The sequence below is a fragment of the Myxine glutinosa genome, chromosome 9 (assembly GCF_964187855.1).
Source record: "Myxine glutinosa chromosome 9, kmMyxGlut1.1, whole genome shotgun sequence".
In the NCBI taxonomy this organism is placed as follows: Eukaryota; Metazoa; Chordata; class Myxini; order Myxiniformes; family Myxinidae; genus Myxine; species Myxine glutinosa.
Genome location: NC_136269.1, coordinates 65,664,007 through 65,684,351, shown reverse-complemented (window position 1 = coordinate 65,684,351; position 20,345 = coordinate 65,664,007).

Genomic DNA, 20,345 nt, shown 5'->3' with positions numbered 1-20,345 from the left:
CTTGACATCATAGTCACTCACGCCTTCGTTGTACAGGTGGACGGTCACGACTCTCTCCTGTGTTTCTGAGAGAGCCTCGACCGCCCAGTCTGCCAGTTTCCCAGCAGACCGAGCGGTAGCCCACCGGCGCCAGAACTCGGCAAGTCCCTGCCCTGTTTGGAAGGACACGTGGAAGCCACGGGCGAGGGAGATCAGGCAGAAAAAGTCAACAGCCTTGAACCCCAGCACACCCAACAATACATCTTTCCCGAATCTATCTCCAGCCGGCACACTGCAATCCACATCAATCAACCGAAACCGGACACAATTATGGCGCCTGCTCGCCATGCCGGGGTTCTAGGAGGGGCGGAGGACAACACTCGGGGTGGGGGGAGGGGGGGAGGGAGGGACGGGAGACGAAGGGGGGCACAAGACTCCCCCCTGTCTGGTGGGCAACGCCCCCCAAACAGGAGGAAGAATGGGGGAAAGCAGGAAGGGAAAAGACGAACGAAAATGCAGGACAAACAGGCAATAATAAGAGCAATAAATAAATAATGAGAAATAAATACGAACACAGCAAAACACAGGAAACGAAAACACCGGCAAAGGAGAACAGAACTGGTTCACTATAGCCGCCGCTTCCGGATCCACAGCACCAAACGAACATGGTGGAACACTCAAAAACCCACCTTTATACCCTTCACCACTCACCAACACAACACACCAGATCATTCATACACACACATACACACACAACACCAACCAACCACCTACCCTTACAACATACACCACTCAACATACAAAAACACACACTCATGCATAAATTAATTCATGCAAAAACACACACCCTCACCCACTCACTCACTCACATACATACACAAAATAAGAAATAATAATAGTAACAAAAAAAACCAAAAAAAAAAAACCTCCTTGCCAATACACCCTCTACACCCCACTTCAAATGGCTGACACGAAACTCGCCAACGCTGTTGTTTCCTCTGTGATTTATCCCTATGTCCCTTATGGCACCGCATTAGACACTAGTTAGAATCGCGCATTTAATGGCACTCAATAATAAAACATTCCGGAAGCAGGACATTGAGCGCTATGGCTGATAACACCAACTTGGATAGCAACATCGAAGTGGGCAGGTCCGTGGGGTCACGCCCCCAAGAGCAGTGATTGGTTATAGGGAGCGCGAGGCGCTTGGGAATTGGTGGAAGGATGACATTAGCGAGAACTTTCTGGAGTGGGCGAGTTGTCACGGACTGGTTGGATTAGGATGAGGATGACGTCAGGGGATGGACTATAAAAGACTGGTGATCCTAACATCGGCTCTCGATTGCTGGATCATGGACGGCTCTCTCCTGGCTGGATAGCGGATTGACGAGCTGTCTCCTCGTCTTGGCATCGCTCGCTGGGCTTGGTTCATTGTCTTTCGGCCGTGTCGTGGACGGATTCTCTCTTGTTTGTGATTCATTTACTGGCTCCTGGGGGAACGAATCGTTAGTGGATTCGTTCTTGGTTTCGTTCCTGGTTTCGTGCGTCGGCAAATCGGCACCAGCGGGATAGTTCATTTCCTCTGCAACATCGAACGGCCGGAGTTTCGAGCGCTCCGGTGTGGGAATATCAGGAGGTTGGACGGTCGTAAGAACGACACATAACTAGGAAAGCAGGGTCTGGCAGAGGCCGACGTTTTCAGCCACGAGTTGGCAGCAACCGGCGTGCGTTTCCCGCGTAGGGACACAGGGCCTGGACGACTCGTGATGGGGGTTCAAGCCAAGCAAAGAAAGCTAAGTGCCAACCACACACTTTCATGTTATATATCATTTATTTTATCCTTCGTCTGGGTTTGTGTCTGGTTGTGGGGACGTCCTGTTTAGGAATTTAGTTTATCGTGCCGTTTCTTTTGTTACTGGCATTTATTTTAATAAACCTGTTTCCTTTTGTACATTATAAATCCGTTCAGTGTGAGTTATTTTCCGCAGGTTTGAGGACTGCCGGTTGGATCCGTGCAGGTAAGTGCTCTTCAGCATCCTCCTCCTCCTCCTCCTCCTCCTCCCCCCTCCCCCCCCCCCCCCCCCACCGCGTATATTAACTCCGCCATATATTTGAACTGAACGCTTCGGAGTAACAGCTTGTTTCGGCTATCCGTTCCTTGGAAAGATTTTAATCACCAGGAACGCGACAGTAATAATAATTGGTAATAATAAAAAGCAATGACCACTTTAGTTGGACATTTCCCATCTCTAACTGCCACGGTAACCCGTTGGAAGTGGCTAATTAATTAATGATCATGTTAACAGTTGTGTTTCAACTACCATAACGTTTTCTCAACAACCATTAGTTGAAGTTTGAAACAGTTCTGATTTAAACTTCCTCTTATGGCAAACTTGCACATCAATGAAAAGTCCCATTTGGCCTCAAAACCATTAAAAAGGATTGATAAACAAATAATAGACCAAATACAGCAATGGAATATCATGAGGAATCCAAAAAGACAAAGATGGAGTCATCAGGAGTATTAAACCTGGATAGGATTCTCTTTTGACTGCTTCTCTTCTACCCTCAAACCATCCAAGTGCAGTCAGGTGAACCCAACAAAAACTATTTGTAGGATTCATCCCTCCACAGACAAAGATAAAGAAGAAAAGAAAGAAGCAGAGATGGAAGACAAAAATAAACGAATAAATCATGCATACAAACAAAAAGCACACACACACACACACACACACACACACACGCACACACACACACACACACACACACACACACACCACAAAGTAAAGTCACATCTTGTGTATTGGTCGGGATAACAACTGCTGGCACCAACCACAGAGAGGACAGCATCATTGCAGGACACACAATAATCTTGCCCTCAGGACACACACACACACACACACACACACACACACACACACACACACACACACACACACACACACACACACACTAATCTTGCCCTCAGGACACACACACACACACACACACACACACACACACACACAATAATATTGCCCTCAGGACACACACACACACACACACACACACACACACACACACACACACACACACACAGTGAATTTAGTATATGCACCTCTAGCATATATTATTGTCCAATGAGATTAAGTATCACATATTGGACAGAGGTTTTGTTTTCACCCCCGTCTGTCTGTTGGTCTGTCCATGAGCACAATATCTCAAAACGTTATGGACGGATTTGGACTAAACTTGGTGGAATGAGTGAGTTCGGTGACAAAAACAAGCAGATAGATTTTGATGAGGAACTCCTGTACCTGTACCATCTAAAAAGTGGTAATTCACTGATACATTATAGCTAGAATTGCTCCTAAAAATTCCATGAATGCAATTCCCTGGCCGGAAGTTTATCCCTCTGCTTGTTGAGTCCACTAGCTGATCTGAAAAAACCCACCTGGCTAAACTGGCCAATTAATCAATAGCAGTTGAAGTTCGTTGGCTGGCAGGTACCAATTGCCCTTAGCTCTATAATCAGTGCCGTTTATACTTGTGGAGTCTGATGGTGGCGATTCTAGAACATACTGGTTCAGGTGTTCTTACGGCATAGCCCGTAGGGCAATGCTGTCAAAAACAGTGCTTATCTGTCCATATATCCCCACAAACGTCCACCAATCAGAGCTGAGGATCTGGTCACATGACAGGGTGACACATTTAGTAACCGTTACAGTTGCATATTTTACTAAAAGGAAATATAATAACCTTCTGTGGAACGTTTTGGGGTCCCAGAGGGTGTCCTAAGTTAGGTAGGAGGTTTCAGAAATTCCTCAATACAATTATGATTTTGAAACGCAATCGATACAGACCTTGATCCCGAATCCGGAAGTGAACAGATGACGACAGTTTGCTGGTTTGATAATATCTCAAGACAATCGTGATTTAACATTATATTTTGATATATTAATATTATAGTATTAATTTGTGATTGGAATGATCAATGTTTGGAATGAAAATCGAGAGAACCGGCTGTCAATGCCTGACGTTCGACTGAAGGTGGCACAGGAATGTGTAATTTATTGGTTAATCGTTTGCCATCCGCCGTTTTTTTTAACCCAAGTCGGCTGTCCATGTCTGAAGTAAAAAAAACAAGACCGAAAGTCTAACAACGGCGTAGTCGGGCTTGTAAAATATTATAAACCACAAACACACATGATTAGCTTTTTAAACAGGCGCTAATTCTGTTTATAACATCAAACAAAGAAATTTGGAGGAATTCCAGCATCCGTGAGGTAAGTGTTACTTACAGAACTGAGGGAAGATCCACTGTAATCTATATACCCCACAAGGGTTGGGTTAATAACATGCTATCAAAAAACCGAGGCGAATTCCTTACTTCCGTGGTTATTAATACAGTACACCGCTTATCATCGATTCATGAACCATACACCGCTTCAAAACATTAACTTTGCATTCACGACATTGGGATTATAGTGTTATGGTCATATTTACTATATTATTATTACTAGCGTGACTCGGCATGCTCCGTGCACCTCACCACATGTCGTTTCAGAGGAATAGGCATCTTTGACCATTTTGGTGTCTTTTGGGTCTTCATGGTGTTTTGGGTCTTCAGGGCCATTTGGGTCTTCAGGGTCTTTTGGATCCTCTGGGCCTTTAATGGTATTTTGGGTCTTTGAGTTGTTTTTGGGTCTTCAGGGTCTTTTGGGTCTTTGGTGTCTTCAGAGGCCTTTGGGGTCTTTTGGGTCTTCAGGGTCTTTTGGATCTTCGGGGTGTTTTGGGTCTTCAGGGTCTTTTTGGTCTTCGGGGTCTTTTGGGTCTTTGGGGTGTTTTGGGTCTTCAGGGTGTTTTGGGTCTTCGGGGTGTTTTGGGTCTTCGGGGTGTTTTGGGTCTTCGGGGTGTTTTGGGTCTTCGGGGTGTTTTGGGTCTTCGGGGTGTTTTGGGTCTACGGGGTGTTTTTGGTCTTCGGGGTGTTTTGGGTCTTCGGGGTGTTTTGGGTCTTTGGGGTGTTTTGGGTCTTCGGGGTCTTTTGGGTTTTTGGGTATTCAGGGTCTTTTTGAGCCTCAGGGCCTTGAAGTGTATTTTGGGTCTTTGGGGTGTTTTTTGGTGTTTTGGGTCTTTGGGGGTCTTCAGAATATGTTGGGTCTTTGGGGGTCTTCAGGGTATTTTGGGTCTTCAGGGGTCTTGGTGGTCTGAAGGGTCTTGGGGGAATTAAAGGGTCGTCAAAGGTCTGAGGGGTCTCAGCAGTCTTAACACAATTAAGAGGGTGGTAATTTTATTTGAAGAAGAAGAAGACGTTTTCATCCCATATAAACAAACAATCATACATGCATAGCGACATACATAACCATATACGTTTGCTCTATTATAATAAGATTACTATTACGAAAAGGATACACTACTGTATTAAGAAACCTGGGCTTAATTCGTCCGAAGCAGCCCCAAGGTGAGGCATGAAGCCTACGGCCTTTACATACTGTATTGTTGGAAGAGACGTAACGCCGATGCTTTCGATATTTGATGTTAAAGCGCGGCGTTACGCGCGCTGCTTGTGAGCAAGGAGGAAGCGGACAAGCGGTAACATATAAACGTCTTTATTGTAAGACTACACTGTAACACTAAACTCCTCCGGGCTGGTCGCCCGGGGTATATCATGAGGCCACGCCTACCCCTCGGGCGTGGCCACCGCCCACTCGGTGCGTGGAATGATGTCACCACGCCAGTGGGCTTTTGTGTCCGCCACAATAGTCATTTTAACAATCGGTTCGTTTGTGTTTCACACTGAATGAAAAACGTTATGGTAGAGCATGGTGATTGTGATTATATGACAGGTTTGACGATATGTTCGGCCTGAACGAATTGGAATCAAAATTGTGGTGTGCGGAGTGAGCCGCCGTACCACCGTAATGACATTAGACATAATCACATCACCCTGTCATGTGACCAGATCCTCAGCTCTGATTGGTACGTTTGAGGGGACATACATACATACAGAGAAACAAACACTGTTCTAGACGGCTTAGCCCAAAATACTTACATTATTTACTAACTGGTATCCCAACCCAGGTCATAATATCCTCAACTAAAGTATCAAAAACCCCGGCTAGGCCACTGTTAGACTGGACTATCGGTCTTGTTATTAACCACCAATGGGGTTTAAACGGGGTTTAGCGGCTTATATTTTGTGTGTTGTCAGTCCATCCATCTGTACATCCGTCTCTACTCAAAAATGGCTGGGCGGAGTTTTTTCAAATTCGGCACACACATGCAATAACATCTGTGGAAGGGCTATGGGCAAATTATTTTAAGATCAGAGCCAAAAGTCATGGGACACACGATTTTACTTCCTAATTTTGGCAGTTATTTAAAACCTTTAAGGATGTAAACAGTACAATATTGTACTGTACTGTATACTATGCTTTCAATAATCATGAATTATTTATGTACACTTTATCATCTCCACTACTGACATACCTCCATGGATTATTTACTTATATACCTATCTACCATTCTACTATGTACATAACATTCCACCTTAATGAAATATTAATTTATTTCATATATTGTCGCGTGTTTCCCCTCGGTTAATACCGGGAAATCACAAATGGCAATGGAACTTACTTTGAGGTGACGATCAATGGTGGATTTGGCGGATTTGACCGGGCTTCAGCTGCGTGCCGATTGGCCCTCCCTTCCAGTGATGTCATCTGCCCATCAAATCCTTGCTGTCAAGCCCTCGCGAGGTGGGCGTGGCCTCAGCCTGCCTAATCGATGTTCCATCGCCATGGTGTCGTAATGCGCGGCCGCTTCCTGACTGTTCTTCCTGGTATTTTATTATTATCGTAGCGGAGGGGGAATTTAAGTAGTGTGTGCGATAATGGGCCTAACTAATGTCTATGGTGCGTTGCCATATGGGACACAGGTATGATCACAGGTTTGACATACCGGGGAAATAGCATAATCCCTACTCTACCTATCACACGATCATCCTTGTATGATCACAGATATACACTTAATCTGCCAAACCGCCGAAACAGATCCCTGACTTATTGTACATCAAGATGGTTCTTCTTCTTCACGACATCGGAGCACCTACCTATGCAAATCTACCTGAATCTATATATCCCCCTACCCCAAAATTAATAACAATACAATTTACCATCTCCACCACAGACATACAACTTTACATTATTTATTTACATCCACTTTACCATCTTCACTACCTGCAGAGCACCCAATTGTATTCTTTATTTATTTATATACACTTTACAATCACCAGCACCGACATACCATCTTTAATTATTTATTTATTGATGTAGTCTTTACAATCACCAGCACCTACATACCATCATGAATTATTTATTTATTGATGTAGACTTTACAATCACCAGCACCGACATACCATCTTGAATTATTTATTTATTGATGTAGTCTTTGCAATCACCAGCACCTACATACCATCATGAATTATTTATTTATTGATGTAGACTTTACAATCACCAGCACCGACATACCATCTTGAATTATTTATTTATTGATGTAGTCTTTGCAATCACCAGCACCTACATACCATCATGAATTATTTATTTATTGATGTAGTCTTTGCAATCACCAGCACCTACATACCATCATTAATTATTTATTTATTGATGTAGACTTTACAATCACCAGCACCGACATACCATCTTGAATTATTTATTTATTGATGTAGTCTTTGCAATCACCAGCACCTACATACCATCATGAATTATTTATTTATTGATGTAGACTTTACAATCACCAGCACCTACATACCATCATGAATTATTTTTTTATTGATGTAGACTTTACAATCACCAGCACCGACATACCATCTTGAATTATTTATTTATTGATGTAGTCTTTGCAATCACCAGCACCTACATACCATCATGAATTATTTATTTATTGATGTAGACTTTACAATCACCAGCACCGACATACCATCTTGAATTATATATTTATTGATATAAACTTTACCATCTCCACTACCGACACGACATGTTGAATTTTTTTTATTTATATACACTTTACGATCACAGTGACCTGCATACCACATTGAATTGTTTATTTATATCTACTTCCCCATCACTGCTACCTACACACTATCTTGAATTATTTATTTATATACACCACTTTACCAACTCAACAACCTACATATTCCACTTGATTTATTTATTTATTTATGTACACTTCACCATCACTGCTACCTACAAACCATGTTGACTTATTTATTAATTTGTATTAAATTTACCATCTTCACTGCCGACGTATTTATTTGTAATTTAAATGTAAAATCTGCATCTCCCTTTTTAAGGTGCTTGGAGGAGTATGGTGTCCTTGGTGAGGACCAGAATCTTTGTTGTAAGTATATCTCGAGTGGTTTCTTCAAGTGCTAACTTCCTGGGTATTGTAAGATGGCAGCAGTGCAACTTAAAGTGGTTTTAAAATTTGATATCAATGAACATATCCATATTTTCATCTCAGTAGTCCTTTAAAACTTGCACCGGTCATTGTGCTTACTGCTGGGTAGCCAGAATTCCATATTTGGTGTCTGTATGAGAAGATGACCAAATCTGGCAAGTGGGAAGAGGAATCAAGAATTCTGCCATTTTAGTCATACAAACTAAACGGCCTTTTGAAAATAATTTCACATCATGTTGCCGCCATCATTAAATCCCGAGGTTGTGCAATCCACGAGGTGGATTCCTGAATGACCATTAAACTTCATGAACGGTCACAGTGTTGCAGCAGTTTCACTGAGAACGATCTTAAATGATGATGAGAAATGCCAGAAAACGACCAAGACATGACTGGTGAGCCTCACCGAGGAGGTGATTTGAAAGGTGTCTCGTTCGTACAAATGTCAGGAATGATTTTCTTTAGTTGATCCCAGCATCAATAGCACGACATGCGATAAAATGCTATCAGCACAATATATACCATACAAAATCCAAGAAATGCAAATTTAAAATTTTCAATGTAGAAATATGTATGTCTAGGAAAATGTTTTTGCTAATTACATGATGTACTTATAATTGTATTGACAAACCAAAATAAACATCAGCATCTCTTGGACAACTATATCTTGTTCAGAGAACATCTTGATCGCCCCTCATATAACAAGCATGCAGAATCATTTTAAGAGGTTTTTGGATTTCTTGAAGCTCACACACGTTACGGCTTTCAACATCGGTAGGGCAACCTAACAATGATACCCCAAGCAACGAGTGCCCTCAACAAAAGTGATAACGACAACATCACGCTTGGCTACGTTCTCATTCCCAACATGAGAAATCTCGTGTAACCTGAAGCATCTCACATGCACCTCCGTGGGGAATAAGCTGCCTAGATCGGCAAACCTTTCATACACGATAATTGCCATGTGCTGACAGACAATATTGCTTTTCTGATGAAAATCACACCAGGCAAAGCAATCCAGATTGTATAGTCGAAGGGCGAGTGCAAGTGAATGTCAATCAGACCATTTCACACACACACAAACATATATTGTGGAATATATATATATATATATATATATATACAGTCGTGGGCAAAAAATATTGGCACCCTTGCACTTTTTTCAAATAATTCACCATTTCTTCCAGAAAATTGTTGAAATTTAATAATCTTTCGGCACCCACATATGTATTCCTTTGGTTTGCAGTGGAACAAAACAAAAAAGCTGAGAAAATTACTAAATCTTAACTTATTCCACACAGACATTCGAAAATTGCCCGGACAAAATTATTGGCACCTTTTGGAAGTTTTTAGAAATAATTAGATTTCAAGCAGGTTATTCTCCTTTACTTTGGAATCTTCTTCTTCTTATCGTGTCCACGGACAGTCCATACATGGCCCAGCCAGAAATCGACACATTTTTGCGCCTTGTCGTTGAATTCGGCAAGATCTGCAACAGTAGCGTTCCTCTAGCGATGGACATTGCAGGAGCTGTTGCATGGTCTGTGGCTCAGTTCCACATTCCCAAGTTGTCGGCCTGGTTGTATATCCCCATTTGTTTAGTGACACCTTTGAACGACCTACACCAGTCCTACTTTGGAATTGAACTCACCTGTGGTGAGTTGCAGGTGCCTACAATATAAACATATATATATATATATATATCTACAGTCACGTGAAAAAGTAAGTACACCACATGTAAAGTTTTGACTTTTTCAACATATTTCAACATACAGCTATTTGATCTTCATTTCAACAATATTGTCATATAAAGGTGATATAATATAACAAATATCATGAAACGTTTACATTTTGTAGTCCATTGTATAATTTAAATAAACATAAATGCAAATTTCGCATGTGGAAAAAGTAAGTACACCCCTACATTTATCACTACTTCAAATACCTAAAATTAGAATCAGGTGCACCAGCTCAGGTGCAAATGATAAGAACATCGTAAGAGAGGATCTTGGAGGAACCTGTCTTATTTAAACCTCAGACATTTAGTTTGGTTTGCTCTTTGTTGTTGAAGTGTGCGGCATCACCATGCCTAGATCAAAAGAGCCCTCTGAGGCCTTAAGAAAGAAGGTTATAGAGGCCTACAAGTCTGGGAAGGGATTTAAAAGGATCTCCAAACAATTTGAAAGCAATCATTCGACTGTCCGGAAGATCATCTACAAGTGGAGAAGATTCCAAACAACTGCCAACTTGTTCAGGGCAGGCCACCCCAGCAAGTTCAGCCCGAGAGCAGACCGCAAGATGCTGAAAGAATTCTCTAAGTACCCCAGAATGTCATCACGGGACCTACTGGTAGCTCTTGCCACTGTTGATGCCAAAGTGCACGAGTCTACCATTAGAAAGAGGCTGCACAAATTTGATCTACAGGGGAGGTGTGCGAGGAGGAAACCTTTGCTGTCCAGAAAGAACATGAGGGCAAGACTAAAGTTTGCCAATGAACACCGAGGCAAAGACCAGCACTTCTGGAACAATGTGCTCTGGACAGATGAGTCAAAGGTGGAGCTATTTGGCCACAGTACCAGAAGACATGTTTGGTGAAAACCAAAGACAGCATTTGACCACAAGAATCTGATACCAAATGTAAAGCATCGTGGTGGAAATATTATGGTTTGGGGGCAGTTTTGCTGCATCAGGGCCTGGGCAGCTCACCATCATATAATCCACTATGAATTCTTCATTGTACCAGAGGGTGCTTGAGGATAATGTGAAGCCATCTGTCGGAAAGTTGAAGCTCAACCGAAGGTGGACCTTGCAACATGACAATGACCCTAAACATACCGGTAAATCCACCAAGGAATGGCTGAAAAGAAAGAAATGGAGGGTTCTGGAATGGCCAAGTCAAAGCCCGGATCTAAATCCCATCGAGATGTTGTGGGGGGATTTGAAACGAGCTGTGCGTGCAATTGAGCCTGCTGTGCAACAATTTTTTGTTGAATAAATTATTGCAAAGTCAATTTTTCATTGTTTTTTGTTCAATTAGATCACCGTTATCTATAGATACTGTTTAAATGAAGTTCAAATATTGATATGTCCACATATGTTAAAAAGATTTTAAAAACATTTTATGGGGTGTACTTACTTTTTCCACATGCCAAATTTGCATTTATGTTTGTTTAAATTATACAATGGACTACAAAATGTAAATGTTTCCTGATATTTGTTATATTGTATCACCTTTATCTATCAATATTGTTGAAATGAAGATCAAGTAGCTGTATGTTGAAATATGTTGAAAAAGTCAAAATTTTACATGGGGTGTACTTACTTTTTTACCTGACTGTATATATTGTCGTGTGACTCCCCAGGTGTACAACGCAGGGATCACAGATAGCTAAATCAAGCTTTTAGCTCCTAAGGCGATGATCAAATGCGGATTTTACGATATATGCGTGGGAGGAAGAAAGAGAAGAAGGGGAAGCTGAAGAGCTTACCTGTGGTCCCGCCGCAGTCATCAAACCTGCAGAAAATAAACTCAAACCAAGACGGGAATTAGAATATACAAAAAGGCCGGCTTTATTTAACAGAATGCCGGTAATACAGAATAAAAGGCGCGATAATAAATAATGTCCTAAATTGGGACGTCCCCCAAACGAGACTTGAAACACGGACTGGATAAAAACGGACACGGACACGGACACGAAAGGTAAACTGGATTAAATAAAGATGTGTGGTTATTTAGTGGGACTTATCTCAGATTGGCTCGTGGGGTCTCATCAGTCTGCGAACGGGTCCAGTCCTACTTTGGACTGCGCAGGCCTGACGCCGCTTCTGCCTTGGTGGGAAGAAGGCCTTGATGCACCCTTGTTCACTTGGCCTCGCTGAAGGCCTCCCTCCCACGTGAGGCGAACGAGCAGGCATGGAGCCTGCTCCCCAGCCATGCCCATCCTCACGAATTTGGCACGGACACTGCAGTTCTTCGTTCTTGGCGCTCTGCCTCTTTATGACCACCAGCAAGGTCACGGAACACGACTGAGGCGATGAAGACAATGAATAGAGGAATGTCAGCGCACAGCCGACTCCCACCAAAGTCCGGAACCAAGCAGGCACAAGATGGAATCGTCAGCGCACAAGAGAGAAGCAGCAGAGTACACGAGGAAAGAAAGAAGGAGGATCCAAAGAGGACAAAATGCCGGCCAGAGAGTTATTTTATTGGCCGTCTCGTGACGTCATTGGTGGTCCTTGCCAATTGGCGCACTGCTTCCTCCTCGGCCTTCCCTCCACCAATCAGCTGGTAGCTTCTTGCTCCTGCCTTCCTGTTGGTCAACTCCCACCCAATCACTGCCCTTCTGGGCATGGCTCTCAGCCTGCCTGACCTTTGTGGTGAAGTAGCTTGTGGTATGTCATCGGCAGTGCTAAGAACTTGCTTCCGGTTGGTTTTTGTTGTTATTTACTGTAATTCCAATGGGCACTTCCTGTGCTAGTGTCTATTGCTGTGCCATAAGGGACAAAGGATAAATCACAAAGGGTAAGACATACAGGGATAATTTATCCTTATTCCCTAAGCTAAATAACATGCCCTGCCCCCTCGTGACAGGGACAGATATACAACTTCATCCGACATCCGGGCTAAACAAATACTTATGTCATGGGGTGATTCTACCCAACATCCGGAGCATGTTCATTCATACATCCTACCTATTCTAAAGTATCTCCAGCCCACCGACATAACAATATTGCTCCACATACACACACACACACACACACACACACACACACACACACACACACACACACACACACACACACACACACAGTACTGTGCTAAAGTCTGCAGGCACCTTAAAAATAAACTTTTTTTATTGTCACAATGGCATATTTTGATAAATACAAGGTGTTACAATGATCATGATTTATGAAAGAAAGTATAATGAATTATTATTCATATTCTGCTTACAATATTGTGCAATATTAAAAGTTTACAATATTAATATCACTATTTAGTGTGAGCACCAATTTCATTCAATACAGTAGATATCTGCTGTAGAATGGTTTCCTGGAATTTCTGGAGAAAATCCATTGACTCTGCTTTTTTTTGTAAATTCTAACAACATTTGCAGTGTGTTTGTGGTCGTTGCTGCGCTAGAAAACAAAGGTGTCGCCGATTAGCCTCCTTCCTGATGGGATAGCATGGTGGATCTGGATCTGCTTGTAGTTATCAGCATTCATTGTTCCTTCAATTCCCACCAAACCACCAATGTCAGCAGCAGAAATATATTCCCAAATCTGAACAAAGCTTGCTTCCTAGCAGGCTCTTGACATAGTTTGCAACCTCTCATATTCTTCCACTAATAGATCTTTCTGGTCCTTCACTAAAAGTATCTCCAACAACTTCTGTCGCTCTAGCTTTCCGTTGCTTTTCTATTCTGATGATACTATCGCTGTCTCTCCGACTGATAAAGCAACTCTTTTTGGTTCTCTTTTCTCCTCTAATTCCACACTGGATGACTCTAACATTCCATCTCCCTCTGATGCACCCCTTACCAATCCTATGCCACTCCGTATAATCTATTTTCATGTCGTCAAAAAGGTACTCCTCTCTCTGGACACAAGAAAGGTGTATGGACAAGATGGTATTCCTCCTTGTGTTTTGAATAATTGTGCTTCAGAACTTGCACCTGTTCTTGCTCGGTTGTTTCGCTTTTCTTTAAAAACCCAAACTTTTCCTCTTTCCTGGAAACATGCCTTAGTGCAGCCTATTTTAAAGAAGGATGATCGTTCAAACCCTTGCAACTACCGTCCTATTGCAACTTGCAATATCCTATGCAATTCCTATGCAATATCCTATGCAGACTATTGCAATTGCGTCCTTGCAACTACCAACTACCGTCCTTGCAACTACCGTCCTAACTACCGTCCTATCCTACCTTCTACTGTTTCCAAAGTCTTTGAATGTCTTCTCAATAACCATTTCCTCAAGCATCTTGAATTCCACAGTCTTCTATCTGACCATCAATATGGCTTTCACAAGGCAAGATCTACCGGTGATATCCTTTCTTACATTACGAATGTCTGGGCCTCTTCTCTGAGAGATTTTGGGGAATCCTTTGTTGTAGGCCTTGATATCTCAAAAGCCTTTGACAGAATTTGGCAATGGGGCCTGATATCCAAGCTTCCCTCTTTCGGCTTTCCTCCTTCACTACGCTCTCTCATATCGAGCTTTCTCGTCGACCGCTCTATCTCCGTAATTATTGATGGATCAACATATCCCCACTCCTCTATCAACAGCGGAGTCCCCTCAAGGTTTCGGCCTGTCTCCAACACTCTTCCTTCTTCCCCAAATAACTAAATGCACTCATATGCTGATGACTCGACAATTACATTCCTCCATGTTTTTCACATCTGCCGCATCTTCCCTCACTCGATCTACATCGCATTTCATTCCAGCCACCTCTCTTGACTTGAATTTTTTTAAACTAAAATCTTCAACTTAAATTGCTTATAAAAAATGTAACATCACCAACAAAATAAATGTTTGTGTTACAATTGGTGTAAATCATGACAACACAGCAACTCACATACAGTCATTATCCTCAGTTAAAACAATCCTGTGCCTTTGTAGCGACGTGTGGTGAGGCAATTGTAGCGAAACAATCCATGGAAGTACTATAATAGAATGAACGATGCAACACTTTTGGATTACGCTGGCCTAGGCCTACTATTAAAATAGCAAAATTAACCGTTGGGACTACGCTGTCCTTGTTTAATTCAGAGTTCAACATGGTCACTAAGAGGGCATTCCTTGATATTCACAGCAAGTTCCATTGAGATCTAAAATATAAAATATATATATGTATACTGTTACATATTACCTCCCCAAACCCTGTTTACAGTGCACCTCAGAGTCTGGAGCGGGAACACGGCAGAAAGATTTGTTATTTTGCGTGTTCTAACAAACCATGGTAAAACCACACCAATGCAATTGTTGAACAAAACAAGTAATTGTATTAAGAACTCTCACATACACAATAATAACACTCTTAAAGAAAGTACAATGAAAATGTCACTTGCATCAAATGAACAATACCTATGATGGTACCATAATTCCCCAATGCTCTCAAAGCAATGAACTCATGATACGCCAACCGTGAGTAGAATGTAACATTCCACAAAGTCCATGCACGAATCGCCACGCGGGGTGAAGGTCGAGGTCATGCAGAACGGCAAAACAACAGGCAGGTATTGGCACGGATGTGGATGAAGAGTTACGAGGTGAGAGGTTGATATGGGAATTGAGCCGATATTTAAACCAATGGCAATCCACACGATGAGGTCGATATAGAAATCCCAATGACAAAACAAGATGCACCAAGCGGACAGCCTCTTCTTCTTCGAGGACAAAATGGCGTGTCGGCTCGTAATGGAGGCGCTTGATTTCTCCAACGATGACGCACACTTGGTGATAAAACCTGAAACGCAGGTTTAATTGCACTCGCAATATACGACGATGTCGCGCAATCCCTTTCACGGGAAACCTCAACTCATTCGCGACCAATATATAAAAACAAGTCCGCTCGCAGCCTCGATGTGACTCACAGCTCCCCTCCTCTCTCTCCGCCCATATCGATCTCTCCACTTCTGGTCTCTTTGCCGCGTTTTCCTTTTTCCTTCACAAACATTAATTTTTACCTTTTTCTATAGTCATCTCCATTTCACACAAAAATCTTAACAATCAATATTACCTGAAACTAAAAATCCTACAAGTATATAATAACAACAAAGGCGGAAGTGACGAATCTGTAACAACATTTATAATACTATCTATTGGAACATAAGGATAGCAAAGGTTTATTAGACGTACTCACCAATCCAAACGTTGTCCTTTAAATTAAAAGCGTGATCGACAAACTTAGAGCACCGTATTTGAATTCCGTAGCATTTTTATAGTACTCGTTGACCTCAGCATGTCGTATATTCTATATCTCTATTCGGCCAAAGTTTCACAAGTAATGTTTTCTTGGCATTTCAAATTGACAATGAAAATTGAGCACATTTATTTATATATACACTTTACCAAAGCTCTACTTGACACATTTTCAATTGGCAATCGGGTTGCTAGAGTGAACCACTGTTTTCAGCAATTCGTTTGACAATTTTTCTCTGTGCCTTGATTTATATATTGTTTTATTACCAGAAAAAAAACAAAGCGGCACTCAATGCGCAAGAATGGCGCTGTACCATCAAAGGTCACGGTGACTTGCTTTACTAACCTCGTCTCTTTCTTACCCTCTAACATTTTAAATATTTTCCCTCGAGAACTTTCGAGAAAGACCCTCCCAGTAGAAATCACTCGTTAACTCGAGATGGTTTTCATGCGCGGAAGCTGCAAGAAGCTTATAGGTAAACCCATGACCCCACTACCCTCCACAAACCTTAAAATTTTATGTCGGATCATTCACACTCATGACATTTACTTTACGGTCGCACCAATCCGTATGTCTAGCCTCAGACAATTTAACATGCTCGGTAATATGATTCGTTTCATAGTGAATCATGGGTATATCTCCATAAACAGTGTTAAAAACATCAATACGACAATATACGAGTATAATTTGGAATACTGTATATGGAAATACAGAACGAAAGCATGAAAAATTATTAAAGGCTAAAATTTTGTCGTGAGGGCGTAACTGTGCTGATGATGCTGTGCTCCCTGGAGCTTTGGGCAAAAATTTGCAATTTGCTTAGAGGGCCTACGCTTGGTCAAAGACACCGTGGGATCTTTCACGTCTACTAAACAGCTTAACATCCATCACTAGCTATAAATATCGACGGTATGCATGGTAATGCAATGTCCTGCCAGAAAAGCACCAATCCGACAGTTTATAATCAGGTTAGGAAATGAACACAGACAAGACTTTTCAAAGGTACATGTGCTCCCTCTGATTCATCCTGGTTGGTCGGCAATGAAGCCTGCCCAACAGGAAGGATGACACAGGTTATTGTGCCTCCGCCCCCGAGGGTGTCCGGAAGCATTATGTTTTTGGTTGTCCATCGGTCCGTACGGGCCAAACCTCGTTTTTCTCAGCAACCACATGTCCGATTGAGATGAAACTTTAAGGGTAGGAGTGACACCCATACATAATGTTTTTATGATAATTGTGACGTCATAGATCGCGGGGTATGGCAGCTATCTTGGATTAAATGCAAATAACGAAAAAAATATTTCTCGAAAACCGCTGAATGGAAAAATTTGAAACTTGGCACATTGTCAAGTGCCCCCAATGGGAAACAAAAGCATAATAATGATAACATCATTAGTGAGGTAGTATACCAGCCATAAATGTTTTAATCAAATGCCTTATCTCCCCCTCTTGTCTCCCGCTCCCTTCATTGCATGTTTTATGTGTCTGAGGATGTTTTCATGTTCAATGTGTTCGCTCCTACACGAGCCTCGATTCTGAATACAAAAAAAAAAAAAAAAAAAAAAAATCCTAAAAATCTGACATTGCATGCACATGATCTATGACCAATTTGTATTGAAATATTAAATTTATGACATTATAGGTGACATAGTTTGGCAGCCATATTGGATTGAAGAAAAATATTAAATAATTATATCTCTGAAACAGCTTACCTTGTCGATGCAAAATTTTACAAATGTCATCTAATACCATTGTGGCATATAGTTTGAAAATGACATCGTAGGTCACGTGGTTTGGCAGCCATATTGGATAAAAACACGAACCTTATCAGATCAACACGAAACATCACAAACGTGATCCCCTACCCATATATATGCAGAGTGTACATTTTTAATGTCATATGTCACATTGTTTGGCAGCCATATTAGCTTGAAAGCTGATATTTAAAAAAAAACTTTCTCCGAAAACGCTTCATCGATCGATGTGAAACCTTCCTGTGGTAAAAATGTGAAACTTCAAAACAGCTGAAGGGATTTAAACCAAACATGTTTATTTTTTGGACAGTCAATTAGGGCATCTACCCATTGTCATGGGCAGGGACTGTTGTTACGTGCTCCTCCCCGACCCCCTGGTCATGGTGTACCTCCGAGCCCCGAGAGGAGTCACGGCAGAAAAAGTGTTATTCTGTGTCAAAAATCAATGGTGAAACCACACCAATTGTTACCAACAAACAAATATTATATTAAAAATCACACAAGAATAACAGTACAACAATAATAGCAATCAAAAGTACAATCAATGTATATCTTATGATGGTACCATCAGCTAGTATAAAGTAACTCACTGTGCTCCAAGTAAGCGTAACAAGAACATTCCGCAATGTCTCTTATTCCCGGCTTCAAGACGAAGTTGTTTCGCTCCAGCGATCGCTAGAATGATGTCCAATTGAGACCAGAATCCCGTGCCGATGGCAAGGGCAGTCACACAGCCGAAGCTGTACAAAGGTGCCCTCAAGGCGACTGGGAATTCCAAAGGCGCCCTACAGGCGACTGAGAGATCACACCCTCGGGTATGGACGAATTAGCCTTCAAAAAGCCACATCACACACACGCCCCAGATCAACGTCTGAATTTGGTGAGAATTGTCGAAAAGAAACGAAACCGCGAGCGAAGCACAAGTCCTGCGTGAGTCAAAATGGCCGACGACCCGCTCTTGAGACGAGGCGGCCCAGCGATAATTCTTTTCAGAATCCACCGCCAAAAACCTGACAAGCAGGGTTTTCGGTCACAGCGATGACAACTCGGTCGTAAGGATCCCTTTCCCGGAAACCCGAAAGTTCGCTAGTGACTCTTGCTCACCAACGTTCGCTTCAGAACCCAGAGCAACTTGGCTTTCTTGTCTGCCTCATTCGCTCCGCCCCTTTTCTCTCTCTTTCGCTTTGTCGTCATCCGGTTCCTGTTTCATTTAAAACCTTAACCTTTTATCTTTTGAAAACAGTTCATGGACAATAAACCTTTGAACACAATAATAGTATATGGAATCAGAAATATTTACAGTGGATGCAAACCACCACAACGGAAGTGACGAATCCGTAACACTTCCCCCCCCCTCAAGAAAGAAAGTTTGAACATAGTGAAAACTTTCTTTGCAGGCCAAAAACATTTTTTGAATGAAGGTTAAGGGGTTGTGATCAAAAATCCACCAAAGTCAAGCAAATCTATAGCACTTTTTAGGGAGGCCGAGCTGAGAGCCAGGTTTCTTGGTGGTTGGGTGGTGAGGCCTGGAAGTATTCACTACATGGACGCCTTTAGGAACGTGGAGTTCACGGTTAATCTGTGTAGGAATCTTGGCTCGGCTGCTCCGCAGCATTCAGTGCCTCAAACTCTTCCTAACTTTCATAATAATCACGGTTGGAGCGCATGTCGCTGTAGTCATGTGAATAGCAGCTTCCTTCTCGACCACTACCCTGATAATCATCCCTTGGGAAGCTGCCGTAACTCTGGGAGCCTCCATAGTCACCTCGACTGCGGCCACCACCAAAACTACTACTCCCACCCCGGGAGCCATAGCCACCCCTGAAACTACCTCCACGTTTTCCTCTTCTGTAGCCCCCTTGACGCCCATGGCCTGCCTTCTCTACTGTTATGGTCCGACCATCCAAATCCTTGCCATTCAAATTCTTTTCTGCATCTTTGGCGTCCTTTGTGTTTTCAAACGTGACAAAGCCAAACCCTCTTGACTTTTGCGTCTCCCTGTCTTTTATCAGCAGCACTTCCAAGAGCGGTCCATATTGGCCGAAGACAGAGTCGAGAACAACTTCCCTTGTTCTAAAGTTCAGTCCACCTACAAAGAGCTTGCCAACATTGCCTCCATCCATGACTTGTGTGTGCTGACAATTAGTTTTTGGGTACTTGACAAGACGTGCCTGTGCAAAGCGTGACGTCAGTACCTTCCTCTTCTCTTCAGAGTGCTTCCTTCCCACAGCACGAGTCACGGCACAGGATGGAAAGATAC